Genomic DNA, 16,638 nt, shown 5'->3' with positions numbered 1-16,638 from the left:
GCTGGCCTTGAACTCCTGACGTCAGGTGATCTACCTGCCTCAGCCTCCCAAAGTGCTGGGATTATAAACTTGAGCCACCACACCTGGTCACATCAACCTTTTTGAATCCATGTTATTCACTCATTCCTCAGTTAACCGGTAAGAGGACCTCATGTTTACCATTCTTATCCATGGTTTTGCATTAATAAACATATTTTTATGTGTGTCAACAGTGCATAGAAATTAGGTGCAACATTTTAAGTTTTATGCAAATTTGATAAATTTATATACTCTGAAATTTGCTTTTTAATCCTCTTGCCAACATTATACTTTTTAGATTTACTCATGCCATCCTTACAGATTCAATTTATTCATTTTTTCTGTTATGTAATATTGCATTAGATAACTATGCCACAATTTATTTATCTGTTCTGCTGTGGATGGACATTTAGGTTGTTTCTATTTATTCACTAATATACACAATGAGGACGAATCTCATTGAATGCCAGTTTCTTCGGGATTTGCACCTGTAAGTGGGATTCCTGGATCATTGAGCAAGGGCATTTGCAACAATTAGATTGTTCAAGATGATTTCTGATATGATTTGTCTGTGCCCTTACCCAAATCTCATCTTGAATTGTGGCTCCCATAATTCCCATGTGTCATGGGAGGGACCTGGTGGGAGATAATGGAATCATGGGGTGGTTTCCCCATACTGTTTTCATGGTAGTGAATAAATCTTACAAGATCTGATGGTTTTATAAGAGGAAACCCCTTTTGCTTGGTTCTCATTCCCTCTTTGCCTGCCACCACGTAAAACGTGCCTTTCACCTTCTACCATAATTGTGAGGCCTCCCCAGCCACAGGGAACTGTGAGCCTATTAAACCTCTTTTTCTTTATTAATTACCCAATCTTGGTTATGTCTTTATTAGCAACATGAAAATGGACTAATACAGTTTCCAAAGCATTTGTATACATTTATACATCTACCACCAGGAATTGGTGCTCCTGTTTTTCCAAGTTCTCACTAGCATAGTTTTGTCAGACATTTAAATTTTTCCTGAAAGATGTATAGGACATAATAGTCTGTTGTTTTAACTGGAGTTTTCCTGATGCAATCTTTCATAAGTGCTTTGGCTATGCTAGTTTCCTTTGCATCAATTGCTTATTTTTTTTTTCTATTGAGGTGTTTTATTCTGATTGGGTCATACAAATTCTTCAGATATTCAGAAAACTAGTTCTTTGTTGGCTAAAATTCCCCAATTTTGTTTGTTCTTCAAAATTGCGGTAACTATTCTTGGTAAGTAAGTTTTCTGTATAAATTTTAGAAACACATTTGAAGTTTGACAGAAACCTTGTTTAGATCTTGATTGGGACTGCATGAAACTTACAGTGTAATTTGGGGAAAACGAACACTTTTCTCGTATTTCCTCCAAACCACGAGCATGTTATCTTTTCACTTATTTGGATTCTTTATGTCCTTCACAAATATTTTATACATTCCTCAATCTTGCATATTTCTTGTTAAGTCTATTTCTAGGTACCTTATTTTTTTATCGTGAATGTGATCTTTTTGTTAGTGCAATTTCTTTTTTTTTTTTTGGGTGCATTGCTTTATTTGGTGGGCTTGGGGAATACATCATGGTGAGAGAATAAATCAATTAAAGTACTACAGATGCAGGGACCAATGCCTCTTTTAAGGCATACACAAAATGAGTAGCTGAAATCATTTTCATAAGAGGGCTTGACTCATGGAAGAAAAATTTTAATTACAGTGGCAAAAAATTCTGTATAAAGTAGAAATTGGCTTCAGTAACAGTAAAGAATGTGTGTTAGAACGTAGAGGCAACTGGATGTAAAATTCTGGCAGCAATTTAACAGAACAGTCTCAGATGGTTAGGCTGAGACCAACACCTAATTGGGACAAAAGCCTTGTGTGCAGGAAATTTTGGATGATACTTGGAGAAATATTATACGCACATAAACTAAATTGAATTGTTTTCACAAGTGTTGCAAAGTTTTATATCATAAAAGGTGTTTTTTACTACACGTACTTCAATTTCACAGCAAGAGTGATGGAGAACATCTAAACAGAAGAGAGCATTCATGCAAGATATCTAACTCCTTCATATAATAATGCAAACAGTTCAAAATGATTGCACTATGGTTATATCTAAGGCTTTCTGCAACAACAAGGTGATGGTTATAGAAGCATGGTCCCTGGTATGAACATCTAGAAAGCAGCCACTCCCTTCTATCTGTGTTCGCTTTTTGCATTTCTTTCTTCATTTTTCTTAATCAAGTCTCTGTTGTCATTGCTGCTTTGCAAAACTGGTAAAAACAAAATTGTAATCATTGAACACAGCACTCTGGCAATCAAGACATTTAAAGCCTTCAATATTCTGGGGTGAACAAAACATGGTGTGACATTTAGAGCTCTGATTAGCTAACAAGGTTGTCACAAATTTTCCTGGCTTGAAGACTTTCACAACTGTCCTCATCAAGTCATCATAGGAGGTATGACATACGTTTCTTTTAAAACTAACGTAAGAAAATTCTGGTTCTGGAGTGATATGAATAGTCCAAGAAGTTCTATCTTATTTCATTCCATTCCTTGGCTCCCCCAAGAGTTGAACAGTGTGGCATCAATGACAGGATCCGGTATCAAGTCATGAATTTCATTCTAGAGAGTGACGTCATCTACAGTGACACCATCTTTCTTGCAGAACTGGTCCATAACTGCTGTGTCAAGCACTCTCATCAGAATTTCCAGGGTTTAATCTGTCTGACTAATTACCCCACTCCCTGGGAAACTCAGTACATATAAGTACCAGCATCACAATTCATACATCTCATACAACATGCTGCTCCATTTGGGAAAATTGCCTTGAGAATCTCTGTTCCTTCCTGGAAATTCTGGCATCCTTGGTTAAGAAGCTTCATGAAATTCTTACACGAATAAAATAAGTTTTGAATTGAGTCAAACCCATTGTCATGTCTAGCAAGCTTCAACATGGGAACCAGTGCTTGCGGAAAGAGGGTAGTTCCACATGTCTGCAAAATGAGACGTCTCTTGGAGACAAACAGGCTACTCTCACTGAGTACGTAAGCTTCCTATTTCTCAGTTTTTGTCAGGCTGAGGATTGAACATTGCACATTTATCAAATGTATTCAGTTGGTGCAAAAGTAATCACAGTTCCTGCCATTACTTTTCATACTTTTAAAATGACTTACATTATTTTTAATACGACTCACTCAGATCTTGGGGTAGTGCAAAGATCCCCAGATCCTTGGGAGCAGCAAACTTCCAGCAGCTTCTTGTCCCCTTGGAAAAAATGTCTACTTTCATCACCATGAGAAAAGTGAACAACCAACAACTCAGAAAATTGTTTAAATTAGACCTTTTCTCTCACCACTGCCACCACTACTGCAGACTGTTCCAGCTGTGTTACTAAATTCAGGTTGCTTTTATTTTCATGCTATAATTTTATATTAACTGCTTAAAAAAAAATCTGGCAAGTTATAGTGACTCATGCCTGTAATCCAAACACTTTGGGAGGCCAAGTAGGGAGGATCACTTGAGGCCAGGAGTTTAAGACCAGCTTGGGCAACATAGCAAGACCCTGTCTCTATAAAACATTTTTTTAAATAAAAATTAGTCAGACATGGTGGCACATGCCTGTAGTCCTAGCTTCTCAGGAGGCTGAGACAGGACGATCGCTTGAGCTCAATAGTTGGAGGCTGCAGTGAGTTCTGATCATGCTACTGTACCTCCAGCCTGGGCAATTGAGCAAGACCCCATCTCTAAAAACATATATATATATATATATATATATATATGTACCTCCAGCCTGGGCAATTGAGCAAGACCCCATCTCTAAAAACATATATATATATATATGTACACAAATAAAATAGATAAAGACTAACAAAATTTTCCCAGCTGTGTGTGTGTGTGTGTGAGCGAAAGTTGAATGTAAGTCTGTTGGAAATAGAAGCAGATATGGTTCAGTCTCTTGTAGTCCATTGTATCCTCATTAGAGAGAGAAGAATGAGTGCTAGCTAATGTCACCAGCCATGCTGTGTAAGCCTGCAGTTTCTAATTGTACATTACTGTCAGATAGTGTGTGATGTACTTTCTATGAAGGTTTTGTATTCAGCAACCTTGCTAAACATTCTTATTTCTAGTGGCTCATAGATTCTCTTGGATGTCTCCATAAGTGTTCCCAAAAATGTGGTCTCTTGATGAGTGGCATCAGGATCATCTGAGAAACTGTTCAAAATGCAAATTACAGGCTCAACCTGGCCCACCGAAACAGAAACTACAGATGTGATTACATTAAGAAACATGAGATGGGCAGATTATCCTGGCTTTTCTCTCTTTTTTTTTTTTTCCTTTTTTTGAGATGGAGTCTCACTCTGTCACCCAGGCTGGAGTGCAGTGGAGCAATCTCAGCTCACTGCAACCTCCACCTCCCGGGTTCAAGTGATTCTTCTGCCTCAGCCTCCAGAGTAGCTAGGATTACAGGCACCTGCCACCATGCCCGGTTAATTTTTGCATTTTTAGTAGAGACGGGGTTTCACCATATTGGCCAGGCTGGTCTCAAACTCCTGACCTTTAGATCCACCCACCTCGGCCTCCCAAAGTGCTGGGATTACAGTCATGAGCCACCGCGCCTGGCTCTGGCTTATCTTTTTAAGCTCAAATAATCAAATAAGTTTTTTAAATCAGAGAAGCTTTCCAGGCTGTGATTAAAGGATATGAATATAGAGAAATATAAGGAAAGATACAGGTGGTCATGCTTAGACTAGGAAGCAGATTCTCCTGTAAAGTCTCTAGAAAGAGACGAAATGCTCCCAATACTCAGATTTTAGTCCAGGGACATGGATGTCAGGCTTCTATAAAACTGTAAGATAATAAATTTGTGTTGTTTTAAGTCACTTAGTTGGTAGTAATTTGTCACAGCAGAAATAGAAAACCAATACAATTTATATTTAGTAAAATTCACCCTTTTCGCCTGTTTTTACAGAGTTTGACAAATGCATGCAGCTACATAATCACTACTACACTCAAGATATAGAAGATTTCCATCACTCTAAACTATCCCTTTATGGCACTTTGCAGTTAAACTTGTCCCCACTAACTCCTGGCAATCCTTGACTTACTTTCTGTTACTAGTTTTGCATTTTCCAGAATATCATATAAATGAAATCAAAGAGCATGTAGCCCCTTGTGAATGGCTTTTTAAAAAAAATTAGATGAGTCTCGCTCTAATGCCCAGGTGATCGTAGCTCACTGCAGCCATGTACTCCTGGGCTCAGGCAATCCTCCCGCCTCAGCCTTTGAAGTAACTGGAACTACAGGTGTTACCCACCGTGCCTGGCTAATGTGTGTGTGTGTGTGTGTGTGTGTGTGTGTGTGGCGGGGGAACAGGGTCTTACTGTGTTGCCCAGCCAGGTCTTGAACTCCTGGACTTAAGCAATCCCCTTACCTCAGTCTCCCAGCATGCTGGGATTATACATGTAAGCCACCATGCCCAACCTTCAATGGCTCTTTTTACACCTAGCATCATCGTTTTTTTGCATGTTGTCAGTAGCTTGTGCCTTTTCATGGCTGGGTAGGATTCCATTGTAGTAATGCACCACAGTATCTTATCTGTTCAACAATTGACAGACATTTGAGTGTTTCCAGTATTGAATACTGCCTTTTTTCAGGTTTGGTGAAGCCAACAGATCAGGAGACAACTGCCATCGGGAAGGTACTTTGTTATTCACAGTTTCCAAGAGAAGGGGTCATGCCATGGTAGGCAGGACCACACAGGGAAGCACCTGGGTCAGTCAGGAGGGAGAAGCAGAGAGGAGAGGGCAGAGGCACAGTCTTGATTGTAGTTTCCACAGAAAGGAATGAGAAAGACAGGCCAAACCGCTGAGCAGGTTTAGGATTGGAGTGAAGAATTTCAGCAGGCTCTAGGCTGCAGGGCTGGTCTCTCCTTGCCTTGGTATCTGGCTTTGGGTTGATTTAGGGCAGTGGAGTAGTATCCCAGGATGAATTGTTTGCCGTCTCTAGGGATTAGCTAACCCAGGAAGGGAAGGTCACTCCCTGAATCCATAAATTCCCAAGATAGCGAAGCATCATAGAATATAGACAAATTTAAAAACATGATTACTGTAAGTATTATTAATGAAGTTGCTATAAACATTGCATATAGCTTTTTTGTGGGTACATGCTTTTATTTCTCTTGGATAAATATCATGCAACTGATGACTCGTATGGTAAGTGTGTGTTTAACTTATAAGGAGCTGCCTAACTCTTTTTCAAAGTGGCTGTACCATACACGTGGACATAGAGAGTGGAAACGTAGACACTGGAGACTCCAAAAGGTGGGAAGAGGGGGAAGGTTGAAAAATTACCTGCTGTGTACAATGTTCATTATTTGGGTGATGGTTACACTAAAAGCCCAGATTTGACCACTATGCAATATGTCCATGTCATAAAAACGTACTTGTATTCCCTAAGTCTATAAAAGTAAAATGTTTTAAAAAAGGCTGGGCGCGGTGGCTCATGCCTGCAATCCCAGCACTTTGGAAGGCTGAGGCGGGTGAATCACGAAGTCAGGAGATCGAGACCATCCTGGCCAACATGGTGAAATCTTGTCTCTACTAAAAATACAGAAAAATTAGCTGGGTGTGGTAGCGCACGCCTGTAGTCCCAGCTACTTGGGAGGCTGAGGCGGGAGAAGCTCTTGAACCCAGGAGGTGGAGGTTGCAGTAAGCCAAGATCGCATCACTGCACTCCAGTCTGGTAACAGAGAGAGATTCTGTCTCAAAATTAAATTAAATTAAAATTAAAAATAAGACAAAGTAGCTATACCATTTTGTGTTACCACCAACCATGACAGTTTTTCCTCATTCATGCTGGCACTTGGTATTACCTTTTTTTTCCTTTAGTTCTAGTCATTCAAGAACTGTATTGACTGTAGTCCCAGCTGCTCAGGAGGTTGAGGTGGGAGGATCTCTTGAGCCTGAGAGGTGGAGGTAGATGAGCCAAGATCACGCCACTGCACTCCAATCTAGGCAGCAGAGTAGACCTTGTCTCAAAAAAAAAAAATTTGATATATCATCGTGGTTTTAATTTGCAAGCATCTTTTCATGAGCTTATTTGCCATTTGCATATTTTTTCACTTAAATCTGTTCAAACATTTTATGTATTTTTTAATTAGCTTGTTTTGTTATTATTAAATTATATTCCTTGATATAGTCTGGATACAATATCTTTATCAGCTATACATTGCAAATATTTTTGTTTTTTACAATTATTAATGAATGCCAAGTTTTATTAAGTGCCTTTTTAATCCTTTTTAAATTATGCATTTTTTCTTTAATCTGTTATTGTGGCTAATCATATACAAATTTTCTAAATTTTAACTACCTTAAATTCCTGGAATAAATGTCAATCGATAGTACTAGTTTAATACTTTGTCACATTTATTCACTAATATGTTCTTTCACATTTTATAATACTCATAGATAATCTACAATTATCTTTTTTCTTCCAGTCTTTGTGCATTTTTGATATCAGTGTCATTCTAGTCAGATTATGCAAACTGGTTAATTTCTCCTTATCTTAATTTTCTGAAATAGATTTTATAAGAGTAGCTGCCTCTCACGTAATCAGACACATCAGGTCACAAGTCAGCTCCCTTTATTATTATTATTACTTTTTCAGTCCTGCAGACTGATCTCTGGGAATGTTCATTATTTTTCTCCAGTCTGGATTGGGATTGGGTGCACCCTTGGCCTTCTGCACAGCTTTTAGTTCAACAGCATCCTGGGAATTCTTTTCACTTTTTTCTGCGTTGTGTACTCTGTTCATAAGATCTACTCTCTCTCTCTCTCTTTCTCTCTCTCTCTCTCTTTATCTCCCTCTCTCTCTTTCTTTTTACTGTCGTTTTGGTGGAACATATCTTCCCAAAACCTGAAAAATGGTCCATAGGGAATACACTGCCCCTGAGAATGTGCATGTCTGAAAATGTCTAGCCTATACTTACACTTTTAATTATTTGACTGGAAGTAGAATTCTAAATGATAAACCATTTCCTATACATTTTGTAGGTAATTTTCTATTCTGTCTTTTAGGGTAGTTATGGAGCAAGTTGATGCCATTCTGATCCCTTTGGTATGTGGCCTAAACCTGTCCCTCTACCTCTCTTCTTATCCCTACAAACTCCTGAAATGTCCGAACGATAATTTTAATATCTGTCAGTTTGTTAGGCAGTGTGTGATATCTCATCACTTAATGAGACCTTAAGAATATTTGAACTGAAAAGCTAGGAGTCACCTTGTGGATTCCTTTCTACATAGTGAGGCAAGAAAATCCACAAACGCTAATGTGTTCACCAAGTGGAGAAATCCACCAGACATAGGACATGAGTTAAATTAGGCCCATTTGTCAAATAGATGGAATTCTATTCACATTTACTCCATTTATCAAATGAGACAGCTCTTCCTTCTGTGTGATTTTCCTCCCCACTTTCATTTACTTCATGCTGAAGAGAAAAGTCGATGGTTTGGGATGAATGCCGGGAAAAGAGAGGGCTCACTGTAGATTTCTGTCGTAATATACCTACATATAACATTTCTTTAAGCCAAGTGATTAAATGAAAGGTTAGAACCTCTTGCTGACATACTGATATGACCTAAAAGACACGTATATTAGTTTTAAGTTACTTTGTAAATTAAAACAGGTTCTGAAATCTTAATATTATGTTAAAGTGAAACTCATGGCAGCATCCATGATTTGTTTTACCAATTAATCTTAAATAGGATAAGGTTGGCAAGACATGAAAAAAGTGATCCAACAAAAGAAATATCTTAATATGCAGAGATAATTATAAAGCATAATGCCAAACAAGCTAGAAATACAAATTCTAGAATTACCTCCCCATAAATACCCATGCTTGTTCCCTCACCCACAAGTCATATCCCATCTCTCTTCTCATCTTGCACTCCGTGTTCAGGGGTGCTGACCTAGTTGAACTTCAGGCTTCCTTTTTTTTTTTTTTTTTTTTTTTTTTTTTGAGATGAAGTTTCACTCTTGTTGCACAGGCTGGAATGCAGTGGCACAATCTCGGCTCACTGCAACCTCCGCCTCCAGGGTTCAAGCGATTCTCCTGCTTCAGCCTCCCAAGTAGCTGGGATTACAGGCATCCACCATGACGCCCGGCTAATTTTTTGTATTTTTAGTAGCGACGGAGTTTCTCCATGTCGGTCAGGCTGGTCTCGAACTCCTGAGCTCAGGTGATCCGCCCGCCTTGGCCTCCAAAGTGCTGGGATTATAGGCCTGAGCCACAGGCTTCCTTCTTCTCCAGGTTCTGACTGGTAATGACACGGTGTCATTTGTCTGGGCTAAATACCTGAGGTTCGTCATCTCACACCAAGGAAACTGAGGATGTGGACACACAAGAAGAGAGTTTAAGAGTGGAGGTTTAATAGGTGAGAGAAAAGAGAAAAGCTCTCTCTCTTGCAGAGAGAGGGAGTCCTGACGGGTCGTCTGGTTCCATGGTGAAATCCATGGGGTTTTATAGACAAACTTGACGAGGCAATGTCTGATTTACATATGGCACGTGAGATTGGTAGGACCAGGTGTGCCATTTGCATAGCATGCGAAGAAGCTGGACATTCTACCCTAATCTTTTATTATGCAAATGGTGTCTCTACCTGACCGGCACCAAGCTGCCTGCTTTTTTACTGCACATGTGGCGACAAAGGAAAGGGAAGAGGGAACCTCCATGTTGAATATACCTGGCTTGAATAGAGAGAGACTGTAAGCGTTGAAGAGAACCGGGAGATTACTAGAGTTGTTGAACACAGAAAATAAAATCTTGGTGACTACAAGTCAAAAGGGAGAAGAAAAAGACTATAAAAGGTTAATATGAATAACTTTGTAGTTTTGGGTGCCAGTGCCGGAAGTCAGAATGTACAGAGAGGTAAATGGCTTAGGAGGAAAAAGAAGTTAAAAGTATCTTCTGGAATGCAGGTGGAGGGGTGAACAGCAGCTTTGGGGAAACCAGTGAGCTTGGATACAAATATGGGCACGCTTTTACTTTGCGGGATTGAGGCCAACAGACTGAGATTTCAGAGGGAAATAGTCTGGTGTATGCTGCGTGAGAGCAAGGGATCTGGGCATGGAGCCCATGTAGCAGAAGCAGTGAAGAAAAGAGAGACGAGAGGAGAGAGCGCCCCGTCTTTTGGTGCCACTGAGATTTGGATGAAGGAGTTTCCAGGAAGACAGGGTTAGGGACAAAAGTATCAGGTAAGGGGAAAGAAAAGGTCAGAACGATTAATAATGTTGAACCCATTGGGTATTTTGGAGGCAAGAGTCAGACTGAGAGGGTGAGGAAGGAATAGGGAAAAAAATGGCAGAGAAAGGACATGTAATTTTAGACATTTTGAGAGGATGATGATGTGAGGAGGAAGCAGCCTTTCGAAATGGGTAGGGAAGTCTATCTAAGATTTCTTTGAATTTTTTTCCCAAAGCATACAGGGAGTGACATTTTCATTTCTTTTCTTTTCTTTTCTTTTTTTTTCTTTTTTTTTTTTTTTTGAGGCAGGGTCTTGCTCTGTCTTCCAGGCTGGAGTGCAGTACAACCACAGCTCACTGCAGCCTCAACCTCCGGGGATCAATTGATCCTCCCACCTCAGCCTCCCAAGTAGCTGGGACCACAGGCACGTGCCACCACACCAAGCTGATTTTTAAATTTTTTGTAGAGACAAGGTCTCACTACGTTGGCCAGGCTGGTCTTAAACTCCTGGGCTCAAGCAATTCTCCCACCTTGGTTTTCCCTAAGTGCTAGAATTATAGGCATGAGCCACTGCACCTGGCTGGGAATGCCATTTTCAATCTCATTTATGCTTTGGTATTTGCAATTTACCTCTCCTGTCCTTTGGTTGAGAGGTGGTCTTTGGTAGCATTATGGATTCCAGCATTCCAGGACACAGATTTGTGTATATCTTTTTATTTTCATAACCATGTACAGCACATTTAAACCTTGCTTTATAGCATTACCTCAGCCATTCTGCAGATGATGCTCCCAAGACTTCAGTGAGTTCTCTTTTGATCTCTTTAACGGAGTGAACTGTTTACTCCATTCAGACATTCTTATGCCCCTTTCTTATGCCCCTTATGCCCCATTTCCAGTCTCTACTTCCTTTTGTGTGTGTGTGTGTGTGTGTGTGTGTGTGTGTGTGTGTGTGAGAAACTCCTAAAGCAAGTCTTGGCATTTAATAGTCCATTCAAGTTTAAGGTTTTGAAATTTGGTTTTTCATATTAGAAAATAGAAAACATCCACGGAAAACTCATGGTTAAAGGGAAAAGAAACAGTCCTACTTCCCTGATTCAAAAAAGAGAAAGGAAAATTCTTATTTCTTCCTAAGAAAGCTTTCGATCAAATTAACAACACTAGATTTTTTATTACACAGAAGCTCCCAAGATGACTTTATAGGACTGGATAATCATCTCTTAATTCCTTGCAGGAAAACCTTGAAAAGGTGAATGCAGATCCCACTGTGGTGCTTCATCAGAAAACAGAAAGTGAAGAGCAAGTTGATGAGATACAGATAAAATAAACCCTGTGAGTAGACACATGTGACAGACCCAGCTGCAAAGTGGAAAGTGTGAAGTGTGTTATTTCAGTTAGCGTAAGGAAATAAAATGTGATTCTAAAATGGAAAAAAAAAAAAAAGAGGAAGCTTGGAGATAATAGCAGCTGCTGAAATTGAAGAGTTGGCACCTTGCTTGCAGAAGGTATATAGGAAGAATAGACCCAGAGGGAAAATGTAAGAAAAGATCTAGAGGTGTGTGGAATTTTCATTTTTTTTCCCGTCATTGCATTTGAAGACCGATTCTTCCTTGGAGGGCTTAGAATTCTTTGTATTCTGGCTGTGGTATAACAATCTATATTGCACCCCAGCTTGTGCACGCCAAAGGACACAAGCACGGGAATTCTATCACAACAGTGCCTGATTTGGTGATAGAGACAAAATGAAGAGGACAACTTGTCCTGTTAATAGAGTAAGTAGGTTCCTAAATGTTAGTAGACATCCGATTATATTTTTGAGCACAGAGATGCAAGTTTTAAAGTTCAGTATTTTGATATTTGGATGTAGGTAAATAAATGATGGTCACTGCTTTCTATCCTGCAAAAACATAGAAATGGTGGAAAAGCTCAAAGTGATGGCTTCTCTAGAATTTGAAAAACAGAAGCTGGATCCTTGCTCCCAAGCAATGTTGGAATTAATGGAGAATAAGAGAGTACATTGGAGTACTGTGAAAGAGTATTTTCTAACATGCCTTTATTTAATTTCTTCTTTACTTCTTAAAAAGTGTTTTCACCTGGCATTCTGTACTCTAATTTTCTGACTCTGAATATTTCAATTTTCCATGCATTCTCTCCTAAACAGTAACAGGAAATATTTTCCAGGGGATCTTATATTATAGTTCTGTTTATTTTATTTATGTATTTATTTATTTTTTTTTTTTTTTTTTTTGAGACAAGGTCTCACTCTGTCACTCAAGCTGAAATGCAGTGGTGTGATCTTAGCTCACTGCAGCCCTGGTTTCCCAAGATCAAGTGATCCTCCTAGTTCTCAGCCTCCTGAGTAGCTGGGACTACAGGTATACGACACCATGCCTGGATTTTTTTTTGTTTGTTTATTTGCTTGTTTGTTTTGTAGAAATGGGGTTTCACCATGTTGCACAGGTTGGCCTTGAATTCCTGAACTCAAGCGATCCACCATTCGGGGCCTCCCAAAGTGCTGGGATTGCAGGCATGAGACACCACCCCTGACCTTTATGTTATATTTCTTCTCAGAGCCTGAAACACTCAGATGTCTTCTCCCTTTGAACAGTAAAAGTCATGCTCATTGCAGCTAGGAATTTTATAACATAACTATTTAACTTTAAGAAAGGTTCATTGAAATGATGATATAAGCGCTCCGATTAAATATATTCACAAGAACTCTTCATTTGATGGAAATCAATATTGTTCCAGATCTATCCTTCATAAAATTCAGGTGTAATGTCACTTTCTTTGTAACACTTTACCCAAAGCACTTTGGCAGACACTTCTAAAGCAAACCCTTACAACTAAGGCAGTGTTGAAGATAAAGAGTAGATTTCCTGGTGGTGGTGGCAGGAATGTGTAGAGGTGATCTGCAGAGTCAACGTGTTCATCTTCCAATGTGAATTACACATGTCTGAGAGGTTATAAAGAGGGAACCCGGTTTTGCCATGTACCTGTTAAGATGACACGTTATATCCCCTCTGTTTATATCAAGAAAAGCAAATTTGCCCAGGTATTCCTGATACCATCCATGGTAGAGATTATTGTTTTGTTGCTAGTATCCACTGCTATCCTGACTTTTTCTTTGGAGAACCATCCTATCACCAATCTCAGCTAATTCAATTTGAGAATTATTGATATTAGCCTTGGCTGCAGGGACAGTACATGACTCAAGTCTGGCTTATTGTTCTCCTAGTCACAGTGATTGGCTGAGGGACGGGCAAGAGTCCCAATCAAAACCAATGAGATGATATCTCTTGACACTTGCAGAACCTGTTGAAAGAAAGATGTGTTATCTTTCTCTATTGGACTTAACGTTGTGGAGATGCAAGCCTAGAGCTGTTGGCAGCTACTCTGTCATTTCCATATGATGAAGCCATGCTGTCAGTCATGAGGGTGACTGGTGGAGCATGCCCTTAACATATGGAAATCTAGTAGCATCATAACTTCCCATGAAGGAAGGAAACACTTTACAGAATAAAGTCATCATGTCAATATGCTAACACAGGGCTGCCAGTCTGGTTCTCAGCTTCTCATGGTCTCTGACCCTGCTGACATTTTTGTGAGCTTACTCTCCTTTTCTATGCCTTCTGCTTACTCATGGCTTTTAATTACTGCTTTTTCTCTATTTGTGCCTTAGCTTCTGTGCTCCTCTGCTTTCTGGGTCCTGTTATATATTTTTCATATTTAATATGATCAACTAAACAGGTCTGAGTGGGTTATTTAATATGACCAAGTAAGCAGGCTTAGTACACAGTGCTCCAATTAAGAACATATATACTTTTAATATGATATGATATGATATAATATAAAAATAATATTTTATGTTATATATAGCACACATGCTTTTAAAATTGTTTACTGTGCATCTACTATGTGCTGGGTGCATTGTTTTGTACACATTAATTCATATTAACACATCTATTTCTCACCAAAATGGTTACCACCAGTTAAGAACTATTATAGTCTTCATTTTATAGGTAAGCCAATTATAAAATTTAAATAATTTACCTGAGGTCACACAACTAAAAGCAAAAGAGTGGTATTCAAATCTGGATCTAAAGTCTACATTATGAATTCATTAATATATTAATTATGAATAATTATTAATGCATGAACTTCCTCTCTAACTGCCTGGATAACTTGGCCATGTCCTGTCATAGCCCATTGGCTCCATTTATGCTTCACCCATATGCAAGGCTCCCTTTGTGTCAGGGGCCGACCCCCAGCAAATCACTACTGCACAGTGTGGCATGGTGACTAATATAAGAAAGACGTTCTGTCCTCTTCATTCAAAGGGACCTGTGGGTTAGGGCTCTTCCCTAGCATTTGTTAGAAAACTGTGCAACTTCCTGTCATTGTTTCTTCTTTCAACAGAAATACATGGTTAAACAACTTGTATCTCATGCTAGATTAGGAGACTGTTGCACACTGATCTTATAATCATTTCCCTGATCCCCTGCAGCCAACCCAGTCATATCCCTATTTTCACCTTGACCACATGCATTTTCTGCATAGCACTTATCACAATGCTTACTTCTAAATATTTACCTATGTGTTTATTTTTCCAATGTTTATCTCCTCTATTTCTGCAAGGGCAGGAAATATAACCTGTTTGCCAGTGCTAGAACATCAGCAGGTTCTGGCTATGGTGGGTGATCCATAAGCATTTGTCACATAAATAAATGAGCAAAGAAATAAATGATGAATGTCTTATCTGGATTCCTCTTTTTAGGGAAAAGAAAGTCTAAAACAGAGGTGAAAGTGGCAAATGCCCCAAAACTAAAGTAAATGTGTTACTCAGGATTCTGCAGAGAAATAAAGCCAACAGGATATATATAGATTGAAAGAGAATTATTATGTAGGGTTGACTCACACGATTATAGAGGCTGAGAACTCCCATCATCTGCTCTCTGCAAACTATAGGCTCAGAAAAAATAGTGGTGTCATTCCAGTCTTAGCCTGAACACCTGAGAACAAGGGGAGCCAATGGTAAAAATAGCAATCCAAGTGCAAAAGCCTATGAACCAGGAGTGCCAGCATTTGAAGGCAGGAGAAGATGGATGTCCCAGCTAATGCCACGAACACCTTCTCACTTCCTCCACCTTTTTGTTCTATTCAGGCCTTCAGTGGATTGGATGATGCTCACCCTCATTGGTGAGGGCAATTTTCCGTACTCAGTCTCCTGATTCTAATGGTCAACTCTTCTGAAAATACTCTCCCATACACACCCAGAAATAATGTTTTACCAGCTATCTGGGTACCCTTTAGCACAGTCAAGTTGACATGTAAAATGAACCATCACAAGTCATTTGGGAAGACAAATAGGATACTGATATTATGCAACTAATGTGTAGCATATATGTTAATTTATTTATTACCAGGTGTTTCTAACTGTCAGCTGTATGTCCAATAGGAGGCACATTCAGTGACATTTCTTACTGAAGTTCAAGTCAAGATGATTCGAGGTCCTGATATCTTGTCTGTTACTACCCATACTCGTGACCATTGGTAGACAATGGTGCTTTTCCCAGGCTGGTGTTGATCTTGCTAAATTTAACAGTAGAAATATGTTGCGTATGTATAATTTGTGTGTGTGGTATCTACATGCAGGCACATGTATAATGGTGGTTGAAGGGAATGCTATTTTTCAAAAATAGGAATAATACTGATATTTACATCAAGGTAATATGGACAATAGGGGTCTGTTTCATATCAATAGATGAGAAATTAAAAAAATTGATTGTGTACTTAGATATGTACACATTATAGATTATCTTTTAAAAAGTACATTTTTCTCTGTGCTTCTGAGAACACCCTGGGTTTTCGCTGTTGTTGTTTGTTTTGTTTTTGACCCATCTGCTGTATTTGCCACACAGAAGAAAAAAAGTTCTTGATTGGGTTGAATTTTACTAGTTAAAATCATTGTACCGAGTGGTTTTGAACAATAGCAGATTTAAAAACGGCTACCTTGTTTCTTACAAAAAGGCCCATTTGGACTGATTCTTGAATATGGTGGTGCCTGGATGGTGCAAAAGTGAGGCAAGATGAATATTGAAGGGCTGGATCTTATTCTGTCTCTCTACATGCTGGTACATGTGCTGTCAGCATGACCGGCCAAATAGAAACAAAGCAGGCACACACCACCAGTGTTTGAGAACTCTACAACATATTTCAGCATTAGGAGACAAGCAGAGCAAACCCACCAGTGGTATTTGTTAAATGTCAGCAATAAGAAAGAACAACAAAGACAGATTTCAGTGGGATTGGCAAAGTTCTGGATATAGCAGTAAGATGCAGTAGAAAGAGCTCTTTACT

General features: G+C 39.2%; 1 protein-coding gene and 1 pseudogene across 1 annotated transcript in view; both read right to left on the bottom strand.

Annotated features, from left to right (window-relative positions):
• Positions 1-16,638, bottom strand: part of LOC126962727 (60S ribosomal protein L12-like) — a 990,727-nt gene that overhangs the window by 760,702 nt on the left and 213,387 nt on the right. The window lies entirely within an intron of this gene.
• Positions 2,275-7,853, bottom strand: LOC126962201 (S-adenosylmethionine decarboxylase proenzyme 2-like; annotated as a pseudogene).

Source organism: Macaca thibetana, chromosome 9, assembly GCF_024542745.1.
Source record: "Macaca thibetana thibetana isolate TM-01 chromosome 9, ASM2454274v1, whole genome shotgun sequence".
NCBI lineage: Eukaryota > Metazoa > Chordata > Mammalia > Primates > Cercopithecidae > Macaca > Macaca thibetana.
Note: the sequence above shows the minus strand (reverse complement) of the source record. Positions and strands in the feature narration are given on the sequence as shown.